We start from the raw sequence: 13,250 nt of genomic DNA on the forward strand, positions 1-13,250 counted from the left end.
CAACAAGTTTTTTTATGTAAAGTTTATGATGAGGTCTTTGGTCAGATTAGGTGAGTGTCCAAAATATCTCTGGAGATTCTGGTGAATCGATGCTACGTATTCACAATGTATAATCAGGATTTGTAGCTCTAAATATGCACATTTTCGAGCAAAACATAAGGGTATTTTATAACCTGATGTTATAAGACTGTCATCTGATGAAGTTGTTCAAGGTTACTGATTAATTTTATATCTTTTGCTGGTTTTTGCGATAGCTACCTTTTGCGGTGAATAAATGCATTTGTGTGTTTGGCTATTGTGGTAAGCTAATATAATTCTACATTGTGTTTTCGCTGTAAAACACTTTAAAAAATCGGAAATATTGGCTGGATTCACAAGATGTTTATCTTTCATTTGCTGTACACCATGTATTTTTCATAAATGTTTTATGATGAGTATTTATGTATTTCACGTTGCTCTCTGTAATTATTTTGGCTGCTTCGGTGCTATTTGTGATGGTAGCTGCAAGGTAAAAATATATGATTTATACCTCAAATATGCACATTTTTCAAACAAAACATAAATGTATTGTATAACATGTTATAAGACTGTCATCTGATGAAGTTGTTTCTTGGTTAGTGACTAATTATATCTCTATTTGGTCGGTTTTGTGATAGCTACCTATGCGGTAGAAACATGGTGAAAATATGCGGTTGAGTCTTTGGCTAATGTGGTTAGCTAATAGAAATACATATTGTGTTTTCGCTGTAAAACATTTAAAAAATCGGAAATGATGGCTGGATTCACAAGATGTTTATCTTTCATTTGCTGTATTGGACTTGTGATTTCATGAAAATTATATTATATGATATCCCTGTCCCGTTAGGCTAGGCTATGCTAGTCAGCTTTTTTGATGAGGAGGATCCCAGATCCAGGAGAGAGAAGTGGTACAGGTTTTAACATTCATTACAGACATTACAATTGTTGTATAACATCATGGCTACGCTGTTGGCATCAACGTTTACAGTGGAATACCGCTGTTGTGGGCCTTTAATCATCTGTCTGACTTTGTTGTTCACACAGGAGAGATACGAGACTATCGTGGATCCTCTGGGGAGCCTCAACAACTTCATGATGCTGAAGAGGCAGAGTAGAGTCTCTCCAGATCAGAACACCTCAATAAAAACCTGCAGAGATCCACAGGGAAGAGAACTCACTGCTGCTCTGACTGTGGGAAGAGATTCACCTCATCAGTCATTAAAACGCACCAGAGAACACACACAGGAAAGAAACCTTATAGCTGTGGTCAATGTGGGAAGAGTTTTGGTCAGTCTGGAGATCTGACAGTGCACCAGAGAACACACACAGGAGAGAAACCTTATAGCTGTGTTCAATGTGGGAAGAGTTTTACTCAGCTAAACGGCCCTGATATATACAATGCATTCCGAAATCATTCTGACCCCTTCACTTTTCCCACATTTTGTTACCTTACAGCCTTATTCTAAAATGGATTCAATAATTTTTTCCCCTCATCAATCTACACAATACACACAAATGGCATCACAATACCCCATAAGACATCACATTGCCCCATAATGACATCACAATACCCCATAATGACAAAGCAAAAACAGGTAAATAAAAAAAAAAAAAAAGATTTTCTTTAAAAAACAAGGACATTTCTAAGTGACCCCAAACTTTTGAATGGTAGTATACATCTACATGATGTATTGTTACACCATGTAGGAGCAGTATAGACCTAGTCTGTTCATTATATACATCTACATGATGTATTGTTACACCATGTAGGAGCAGTATAGACCTAGTCTGTTCATTATATACATCTACATGATGTATTGTTACACTGTGTAGGAGCAGTATAGACCTAGTCTGTTCATCATATACATCTACATGATGTATTGTTACACCGTGTAGGAGCAGTATAGACCTAGTCTGTTCATTATATACATCTACATGATGTATTGTTACACCATGTAGGAGCAGTATAGACCTAGTCGGTTCATTATATACATCTACATGATGTATTGTTACACCATGCAGGAGCAGTATGGACGTAGTCTGTTCATTATATACATCTACATGATGTATTGTTACACCATGTAGGAGCAGTATAGACCTAGTATCTTCATTATATACATCTATATGATGTATTGTTACACTGTGTAGGAGCAGTATAGACCTAGTCTGTTCATTATATACATCTACATGATGTATTGTTACACCATGTAGTAGCAGTATAGACCTAGTCTGTTCATTATATACATCTACATGATGTATTGTTACACCATGTAGGAGCAGTATGGACCTAGTTTGTTCATTATATACATCTACATGATGTATTGTTACACCATGTAGGAGCAGTATAGACCTAGTCTGTTCATTATATACATCTACATGATGTATTGTTACACCATGTAGTAGCAGTATAGACCTAGTCTGTTCATTATATACATCTACATGATGTATTGTTACACCATGTAGGAGCAGTATGGACCTAGTTTGTTCATTATATACATCTACATGATGTATTGTTACACCATGTAGGAGCAGTATAGACCTAGTCTGTTCATTATATACATCTATATGATGTATTGTTTCACCATGTAGGAGCAGTATAGACCTACAGTAACTGGCTACTTATTTAGATTTAGTTTGACTTAATGAAACTGCCTTAAATGTGCTGTAGTAAACATTTTTTATTCTCACTAATCAACACATTCCTGTCTTTGTATGTATCAATGTAAAAGTATTATTTAATTGAATCCATTTAAAATAATATTTGTCTGAAAATTAAATATGATCCTCAACTGCGTTTCCCACTCCAGTCAGCAGACGGCGATGTGCGTCTTTCAAGCGATGCTGCCAGCGTGACGTATAATCTAGTGCACGGTTCTTCAGAATCTGCTCGTCAACCACCTCGGTAGCTTGCTACCCAACATAGCCGAAAGATTCAAGCTGTTTATACGCTTTCGGTGTATATTAGCTGCTGTGTTTTAGACACACTTCTGTCGCATCTACTTGTTAACCTATTTAATTTAATATTACGTTATTTTGTATTAGTCAGCTATAGTAGCTGGCTGGTTAAGTTAGCACTAGCCTAGTCGCTAATGATATCTAGCTAGCTAACATCCCCGAACATGAGCTCCCTAAACTACTCCCCTCCTGTTAGAGAAGAGGTCTGCTGGGCGGAGATAGAAGGTCTGGGGCTGAACATTGTCGTGAAAGAGGAAAAGGAAGAAGAGGATGTCACAGTAAAACAAGACGTAGAGGGTGAGGCTGTTACCGTGAAAGAAGAAGAGAAAGACGTGTTCAGAGTGAAAGAGGGGGAGGATGTTACTGTGAAAGAAGAGGAGGGAGATAACGAGGATGATGCAGTTTTTGGAGTGAAGAAGGAAGGGGAGATTACTGTCACATTGAAAGATGAAGAGGAGGCGATAGGAGAAATGATTAACACCAGTGAGTACCGCCTTAAATTTGTTTTTAACTTTGGATATTCGGAGTTGGCTCGTCAATAGCTCTTCAACGGAGGGCCCTGGAATGATGACTGATATGTCTAGAATCAGACGACGTAGAGAACAAGCTACCCCTTGTTTTCTCCGTTCCGTTTCCAAAAAGTGACTTAACATATATATTTGAGAAGGGTCTATCTGCTGACTGCAGACTGGGTTGCAACGCATGTAGTGATTTTCATGTAGTGTTGTTTTACTACACACCGTGCCCCCCAGTAGTGCCATGCGAGAGTTCGGTTGGCTACACCAAAGATTATGGATATACTAACAAGATGTCTCTCCGCTCTAACAAGGGGAGTCGCACTACGGGTTGTCTAGCTCCCGCCTATCCTTTCTTTGGATTGGTGGATTCATCTTATTATTGTAAACTATTGTTTATATTCTATGAGTGTTGTTGACGTCAACCGCCTGTATTCAACCGAGAGAGATGCTAAGCTACTAGCATGAATATGCATAGCGATCTGGAGACAACTCCTATAGTGTTTTTATTTAAAGTTGTCGATATGTCACGTGTCCACATAATCATTTACGCATTACGAAACTTCTGTTAGATCAAGTAAACCTCACGTAGCAAATAGGCCATTCATTTTGTTGTTGACCAAATTCGACACTTTCCACATTGGGTTGATAATTGTTTCCACTTGGATACAACCTACTGTAGCCTACTGGCATGACCTAGAGAGTTACAACCTACTGTAGCCTACTGGCATGACCTAGAGAGTTACAACCTACTGTAACCTACTGGCATGACCTAGAGAGTTACAACCTACTGTAACCTACTGGCATGACCTAGAGAGTTACAACCTACTGTAACCTACTGGCATGACCTAGAGAGTTACAACCTACTGTATCCTACTTGCATGACCTAGAGAGTTACAACCTACTGTAATCTACTGGCATGACCTCGAGAGTTACAACCTACTGTAGCCTACTGGCATGACCTAGAGAGATACAACCTACTGTAACCTACTGGCATGACCTCGAGAGTTACAACCTACTGTAGCCTACTGGCATTACCTAGAGAGTTACAACCTACTGTAGCCTACTGACATGACCTAGAGAGTTAAACCTACTGTAGGCTACTGGCATGACCTAGAGAGTTACAACCTACTGTAGCCTACTGGCATGACCTAGAGAGATACAACCTACTGTAACCTACTGGCATGACCTAGAGAGTTACAACCTACTGTAGCCTACTGGCATGACCTAGAGAGTTACAACCTACTGTAGCCTCCTGGCATGACCTAGAGAGTTACAACCTACTGTAACCTACTGGCATTACATTTACATTTAAGTCATTTAGCAGACGCTCTTATCCAGAGCGACTTACATATTGGTGCATTCACCTTATGATATCCAGTGGAACAACCACTTTACAATAGTGCATCTAACTCTTTTAAGGGGGGGGGTTAGAAAGGATTACTTTATCCTATCCTAGGTATTCCTTAAAGAGGTGGGGTTTCAGGTGTCTCCGGAAGGTGGTGATTGACTCCGCTGACCTGGCGTCGTAAGGGAGTTTGTTCCACCATTGGGGTGCCAGAGCAGCGAACAGTTTTGACTGGGCTGAGCGGGAACTGTACTTCCTCAGAGGTAGGGAGGCGAGCAGGCCAGAGGTGGATGAACGCAGTGCCCTTGTTTGGGTGTAGGGCCTGATCAGAGCCTGAAGGTACGGAGGTGCCGTTCCCCTCACAGCTCCGTAGGCAAGCACCATGGTCTTGTAGCGGATGCGAGCTTCAACTGGAAGCCAGTGGAGAGAGCGGAGGAGCGGGGTGACGTGAGAGAACTTGGGAAAGTTGAACACCAGACGGGCTGCGGCGTTCTGGATGAGTTGTAGGGGTTTAATGGCACAGGCAGGGAGCCCAGCCAACAGCGAGTTGCAGTAATCCAGACGGGAGATGACAAGTGCCTGGATTAGGACCTGCGCCGCTTCCTGCGTGAGGCAGGGTCGTACTCTGCGAATGTTGTAGAGGCATGACCTAGAGTGTTACAACCTACTGTAACCTACTGGCATGACCTAGAGAGATACAACCTACTGTAACCTACTGGCATGACCTAGAGAGTTACAACCTACTGTAACCTACTGGCATGACCTAGAGAGTTACAACCTACTGTAACCTACTGGCATGACCTAGAGAGTTACAACCTGCTGTAGCCTACTGGCATGACCTCGAGAGTTACAACCTACTGTAACCTACTGGCATGACCTTGAGAGTTACAACCTACTGTAACCTACTGGCATGACCTCGAGAGATACAACCTACTGTAGGCTACTGGCATGACCTAGAGAGATACAACCTACTGTAACCTACTGGCTTGACCTAGAGAGTTACAACCTACTGTAACCTACTGGCTTGACCTAGAGAGCTAAAGTTGTAAAATTCCTGGATTTTAAATGAATATTTTCCAGTAATAATGATCATTTGTATCTTCCTTTCCACATGTGGGATCCCTCTCCTTTGTCATCCTCTCTACACCAATAACCAACAACTACTGTGGGACTCCCAATCACGGCCGGATGTGATACAGCCTGGATTCGAACCAGGGACTGTAGTGACACTTCTTGCAATGAGATGCAGTGGCTTAGACTGCTGCGTCCGTGTGTGTGTTAACTATTAGAATGCTGTACTAGAATATTTAAAAGGCCTCTAAAATTTTAAATATGGGTTATCGGTATCGTTTTTGGGGGCAAGGAAAATATTGGATATCGGTATTGGCCAAAAATGTAATATCGGTGCATCCCTTTATTCTAAAATGTATCACAATACCCCATAATGACGTCACAATACCCCATAATGCCAAAGCAAAAACTGGTTTAGGTTTTTTGCAAATGTATTGAAACTATTCCCCAGGATAACTAGTCTCAGAGTAATGTTAGATCCCAGGATAACTAGTCTCAGAGTAATGTAAGATGCTTGGAAAAAATAAGCTGAAAAGAATTACAGAACGGCACCATTAGAATTAAAATGTGTCGCCTGGATGTCAGAACCCCAACCCTCCAAACTGTAAATAAGTAATAAAATGTGTCGCCTGGATGTCAGACCCCCAACCCTCCAAACTGTAAATAAATAAATTGTCTCCTTGGCAACATTAGAACCTCGGCACGTTTACTGTATACTGGGTCAAGACAAAGGAATGATGTAAACAAATAATCCAAAATATTTTTGTCAATGAGACAGTATATAAACAAAGGAATGACCGAACCCCCTTTGGTGACTGAATGCTTGTAAGGAAAACTAGATTATCAAAACATTAGATCACATCAAATAAGCCTGAGTGGTTTCACCTCCTCCCAGACTATACTGGATTATACAGTTATAACTATAGATAGTTATACAGGATACTACAGTTATAACTTAACATAGTTATTCCAAAGGTGGGCTACTTACTGTCCACTGTTTGCAAGCCACCGTTGCTGATCTATTTTATTTATTTATTTCACCTTTATTTAACCACGTAGCCAAGTTGAGAACAAGTTCTCATTTACAACTGCGACTTGGCCAAGATAAAGCAAAGCAGTTCGACACATACAACAACACAGAGTTACACATGGAGTGTAACAAACATACAGTCAATAATACAGTAGAAAAATAAGTCTATATACAATGTGAGCAAATGAGGTGAGATAAGGGAGGTAAAGGCAAAAAATGGCCATGGGGGCGAAGTGAATACAATATAGCAAGTAAAACACTGGAATGGTAGATTTGCAGTGGAAGAATGTGCCAAGTAGAAATAGAAATACTGGGGTGCAAAGGAGCAAAATAAATAAATACAGTAGGGGAAGAGGTAGTTGTTTGGGCTAAAATATAGATAGGCTATGTACAGGTGCAGTAATCTGTGAGCTGCTCTGACAGCTGGTGCTTAAAGCTAGTGAGGGAGATAAGTGTTTCTAGTTTCAGAGATTTTTGTAGTTCGTTCCAGTCATTGGCAGCAGAGAACTGGAAGGAGAGGCGGCCAAAGGAGGAATTGGTTTTGGGGGTGACCTCCAGTGTAGATTTGGCCTTGTGGTTTAGGTTATTGTCCTGTTAGGACAGTTTTTTTGTATTCAGATCTTTGAAATGCTCTCTAACTACGTAACAGTTAGTTTTTCCTTATATTACGCTGGGAAAACAGTTTTCATTGGCACAGATCCTAAATCATTTCAGAGTTTGCTAAATCCAATGGTTCTAACCGAGCTACCTTAACTTTATTGACAACACCCAAATGGATACTGTCATTAACGCAGTTCTTCAATAATTACACACAATTCTTAATACTGTAGCTGTTTAGTTACAGTCACATGTTCAACTATCATCAGAAGATCCAGGAAATCATTTTCTGAATGACAGTCAAATGACAAACATCACGACATGCAACAACAACCAAAGTGCTTCTTCATTCATTACTCTGGTAAAGACAGTTATGCCGTGTTCCACGTTGGATCAATCATCCCTAACAAATTGGTGTTTATAATGTTATTGTCTGCTTGATTTACTGTAGGGTCTCGTTAGTCTGTTTGGACACAGAGATACTTAGCTCATAATGTGTAGAGAACTGTTCCTTGATGGATAGGCTATTGTACAACACACAGAGCTATTTTCTAATATTCAGAACATTTAGAATGACAACCCATTACAGAGTAGTCGAGTGGGATTATTCACAAAATTATCTGGTTATGAAATGTCATTACAAAGACATTTTAGTTTCCATGTTTCACCTGAAATATTAAATGATTTATAGTCCTAGGTCTATGTTGTTGTTAGGTGGGAGTTATGTGCCAATTTGTTAAACACTTAGTGTACAAACCCTTATTGTCAGGCTGATGGCAAAGCTAGCCAAAGATAATTTTACTGGTTGAAGTATTTTTTAACTATAAAGCAGTTGATTTGCGACAATAAGACAAACATTTTAAGCAGGTCATTCAAGCGAGCCTTACAATTATAATCCAAAAGTAACGTGAAATACACTCATAAGCAACCTGGAAATGGAGGCTTTTTTTGCTGTCAGCCTATGAGAACTCCCCTGAGTTTTCCCCCACGGTGGTGAATTAGTGAATAGACACAGAGCTTAATGGAGGTTTCCTTGAGTAGTACTCCTGATCTTGCGCTGTAATGTTCAGAATACATTGTGAAAATCTAAAATCTTCGCTCACCATTTTTGCTCCAGGCAGATATACTACATCCATAACTAGCGGTTTCCTCATTAGCATGGAGGAGTTTCTGCAACCAAATTGTATGTGCTATGCCCTCGTGCCGCAATTTTAGCAAACAGAGAAAAGGGCCTATATTGGAGACCAAAAGTCATCTGGCACACTGCTTAGGATTTCAGCAACTTGAAAAACGTGTTTCTAGCCTGCAATCATCGATGTTACTACTAATGTGAAAACAAGACTAAATCGGACTATTGTTGCTGTCTTGACTGGCTTCATTTTCAAATTTAACAGATGTCAATTGTTGTACAACTTCATGGGTATGCTCTGGGCATCACCTTTTACCTCAAATAAACAGTGGATTTCTGCTGTTGTGGGCCTTTAACCATCTGTCTGACTTTGTCGTTCACACAGGAGCGAGACGTGACTATCGTGGAACCTCTGGGGAGCCTCAACAACCTCATGATGCTGACAAGGCAGAGAAGAGTCTCTCCAGATCAGAACTCCTCAAGAAACACCAGCAGAGACCAACAGAGAAGATAATTCACCCCTCTGACTGTGGGAAGAGATTCACCTCATCAGCAGGCATTAAAATTCATCAGAGAATCCACACAGTAGAGAAACGTAATTGCTGTACTCAATGTGGGAAGAGTTTTGATACATCTAGCCATCTTATTGTACACCATAGAATACACACAGGAGAGAAACCTTATAGCTGTGATCAATGTGGAAAGAGTTTTATTCAGCAAAGCAACCTCATATCACACCAGAGAATACACACAGGAGAGAAACCTTATAGCTGTGATGAATGTGGGAAGAGTTTTGCTAGGTCGAGCAATCTGATTATTCACCAGAGAACACACACAGGAGAGAAACCCTATAGCTGTACTCAATGTGGGAAGTTCTTTTCTACATTTAGCCATCTGAAGATACACCAGAGAATACACACTGGAGAGAAACCTTATAGCTGTACTGCATGTGGGAAGAGTTTTGGTCAATTTTATGGACTGAAGATACACCAGAGAGCACACACAGGAGAGAAACCTTATAGCTGTACTCAATGTGGGAAGAGTTTTGTTCAATCTGGGGAACTGACGATACACAAGAGAACACACACAGGAGAGAAACCCTATAGCTGTGGTCAATGTGGGAAGAGCTTTGATACATCTGGCCATCTGAAGATACACCAGAGAACACACACAGGAGAGAAACCTCATAGCTGTGATCAGTGTGACCAGAAATACTCTGAAAAAAGATCTCTGATCAAACATCAGAAAATACATACATGAAGGAGTTGTTTCATGATATCAATGAAATAATGTCACAATGTAGAATGTTTTAACATTGTAGAAGGAGTATTTTAATGATGTCACAATGTAGAAGCCTAAACGTTTGTCCCCTGTTCTATTGATTTCAGCATGATATGAATATTAGCCTCAGGGGGAAAATCCAGGCTCTGAAATGGAAGAGTACTATTTATGTGATTTAACAAAAAGTGACCAACAAAAAAAGTCGTTTAACTTACCATTTTGGTGACCCACTTGAATCAAAATGCAACACTTAAAAATGTGGCGAGCTGTTTTCTACAAATTGTCCTCTAACCAGGGATGTACACATTATTCCCAGATTCCGTGTGGTTTTTGAGCTGTTAGTTTTAACAGGACGTGCAACCTCATCTCCCTCCTCTCGCACAAATGATTTTAGCATGATATCGATGAGTGATGACAAATAAGTGTAGCGTTCCTTTGTTTAGCGACCCCTACATTTAAATGCATCACTCCAAAATGTAGCTGACTGTCTTCTGCAGGTTGTCCTCTAACCAGTGAGGTAAAATATATCTCCCATTTCCTTGTGTTTTTTTAGTTGTGATCGTTTCAACATCACGTACAACCTGATTTCCCCCCTAATCGATATCAGTTGTTGCTACTTGTCAACAGTATTGCTACTTGTCAAAACAACAGTGTTTCTGGTGCTTGTGCAGTTTATAAGGTGCTTGTTTAAAAAATAGAAGTAATATGATTATTGCAGATGTTTGTGTAAATACACGTTTTATTGTTCCATGCCTCACCATTAAGTGAATTATTGCCAATACATATTAACAAAGGGGTGTACATTTGATTTTAGTATTTTCATGGTTAATATTCATGTACAATTTAGTATTCATAATTATTTATGCAATCAACTGACAATTTTCGGGTATAATTATATTGACGTTGTTGCCCTTTTAGAATATCAGGGTTAATTCTCAGATGTGCCAACCCAAATGTACCAGAGCATGACATTGGGGACTGGGTCCCGATCCAAAAACATGCCTTTTGAGTGAACCCTGAAAAGAGAGAGAAGCTCCGCAGTGAGGTGGGAAGTTACTATGGATATTGCAGGAGTTTCCTCTTGAAATCAGACATGTTCGTTTTAAGGAAAACTTGCTGATCGTCTCAAGGGTGGGCACTCAAAATGTTTGTGTTTTGCGTTTAGCCAGTGAGTTGCCATGGATCACAATTTATTATGACTTTGTCAGGACCCGGTGTGAGAAACAGTCACTAATAGTCGTCAGAACCCAGAAGATGAGGCAGACTCAGCAGTACTAGAGATGGTGGTTTAATAAAAGAAAAAGATCTTTAGGCAAAGAATATAAATCCACCACGTTCAAAATAAAGCCAAGAGGCAAAAATGGATATCCTCCAAAATACAAAGAAACTCCACAAAGTGGTAAAAACAAACCTCAAAAGACTAATCAAAAATAAACAAGAACTAAAACAGAGAACCTCTGGAAAATCCAACAAGAGAAATATATGTTCACAGCAAGGCTTAGGCTGGGTGTTAACATACAAACACTGAGCAAAGAACTGAGGAACACACAGGGTTTAAATACCAACAAGAAAATGACACACAGGTGCAAACAATAATTAGAGCAAGGAAAAAACAAAAGGTTCAAAAAAGGTGCAATGGGGACATCTAGTGACCAAAACCTGAACAATTCTGGCCAAATCCTGACAGACTTCATGTTTTTCCGTATTGGAGATGAGTTTTGTTTGGGCTCGTTCCAAGGGGACGAGAGTTCTAGAAACTACTTTTTTTTTTTGTTTTTAATTGTTGACAGCCAGTAGACACCATGTTTATATTGGTGAAGGTGAAGCATTGCAGTTGATTATAATGTCAAAATTAGTTTTAGGATTCTAGAAAGAAAAAGGAGAAAACTAATAAGATTGTATATTATAATTTAGAAATAAGTTTTTTCTTGTTTTTAATTGTTGACAGGAGGTGAAGCATTTTAGTTGATTTTATTATGAAATGGAAGTTGTTTTCTGTTGGTGGTGAGCAAACTTGTCTAACAAAAATATAGGATATATTTGTTGTCTTAAGGGGGAAGGTGATACAGGCTTTGGTTTTTCAATATGTTTTGAGGTTGGACTTTAACAATCTCAAGCCCAATGCCTCGGCTTAAAGAATTATATTTGACTATACAAGCATTAGTAAGGTTTAACAGAAAATTCCCTCACAGTGCTAACGAGCTATATGTGCTAAAGAACCTAACTCCTATAACATAGAACAGTGTGTTGATAGAGGCCTGTTCTGGGTGTGTAGAATGAACCCATGATGTTCGGACACTCAGCCAAGAATATGACAGAAACTGACTGGTTCCTCTTGATCCTCCACAGAGTAAAGGTTATATCCTGCACACCAGTAACAGAGCTGTTGTTTTGGAGCCTGTTTCTGGGGAAAGATTGTGGTGGAGTAGTCAGAATTAGCTAAGTAACATAGATAATTAAGATGTCTTATCTGCAGAATATGCTGATATGAACTATCAGCATAGTCACCTTGGGTCCAGAGAGGGGAGAAGTCAGGCTTATCGATCACATGTCCCTGTTGCTAGGCAGAATATCAGCATCGATCACATGTCCCTGTTGCTAGGCAGAATATCAGCATTGATCACATGTCCCTGTTGCTAGGCAGAATATCAGCATCTATCACATGTCCCTGTTGCTATGCAGAATGTCAGCATCGATCACATGTCCCTGTTGCTATGCAGAATATCAGCATCTATTACATATCCCTGTTGCTAGGCAGAATATCAGCAGGGAGTAAGGCAAAGGAGATCAGAAGGAAACATTGTTTCCATATGTGAACTGTGTGTTTATTGCAAACCATGTGAAGGCGTGAGTATTGGGGAACCAATCACTTGTCTCCACAGTGTCTGTGCGTCAGTCACCTCCTCCTAGGGGGAGATTGTATTTGGGGCCCAAAGTCTGGCACAGGATGTGTGGGGTTGGTGTTCGGAACCATTGTATGTCGTCTCTGAGGTTGCAGCTATCCTGAGATAGTATATAACCCAGAAGCAAGCCTCCTTGTTATAACAAGTCTTTTAATAAAAGTAAAACCTTGATTGATTATTCATTTTGCCTCTCCTCATTATTGATTATGGGTAGAATTTCCACCACAGCACGTTGGGCAAACCGATTGGTATCACCTCGTTAGTCAGAATGTGTTACACCTGTGTTGGCTTGTCCATCTTGTTAGGGTTGGATGTTGCATCCAATTGTTAATATTGTAATCAATGACATTTCCTTACAATGTTCATTAGTCTTTCAGTTGTTATTCTTCTGTTTTTTATCCTC

At 39.9% G+C, this 13,250-nt stretch overlaps 1 pseudogene; it reads left to right on the forward strand.

The window, feature by feature from the left end:
* Window positions 1-13,027, forward strand: part of LOC129839611 (zinc finger protein 271-like) — an 83,500-nt pseudogene extending 70,473 nt beyond the window's left edge.
* Window positions 13,028-13,250: the final 223 nt, after the last annotated feature.

This window comes from Salvelinus fontinalis, chromosome 40, assembly GCF_029448725.1.
Source record: "Salvelinus fontinalis isolate EN_2023a chromosome 40, ASM2944872v1, whole genome shotgun sequence".
NCBI lineage: Eukaryota > Metazoa > Chordata > Actinopteri > Salmoniformes > Salmonidae > Salvelinus > Salvelinus fontinalis.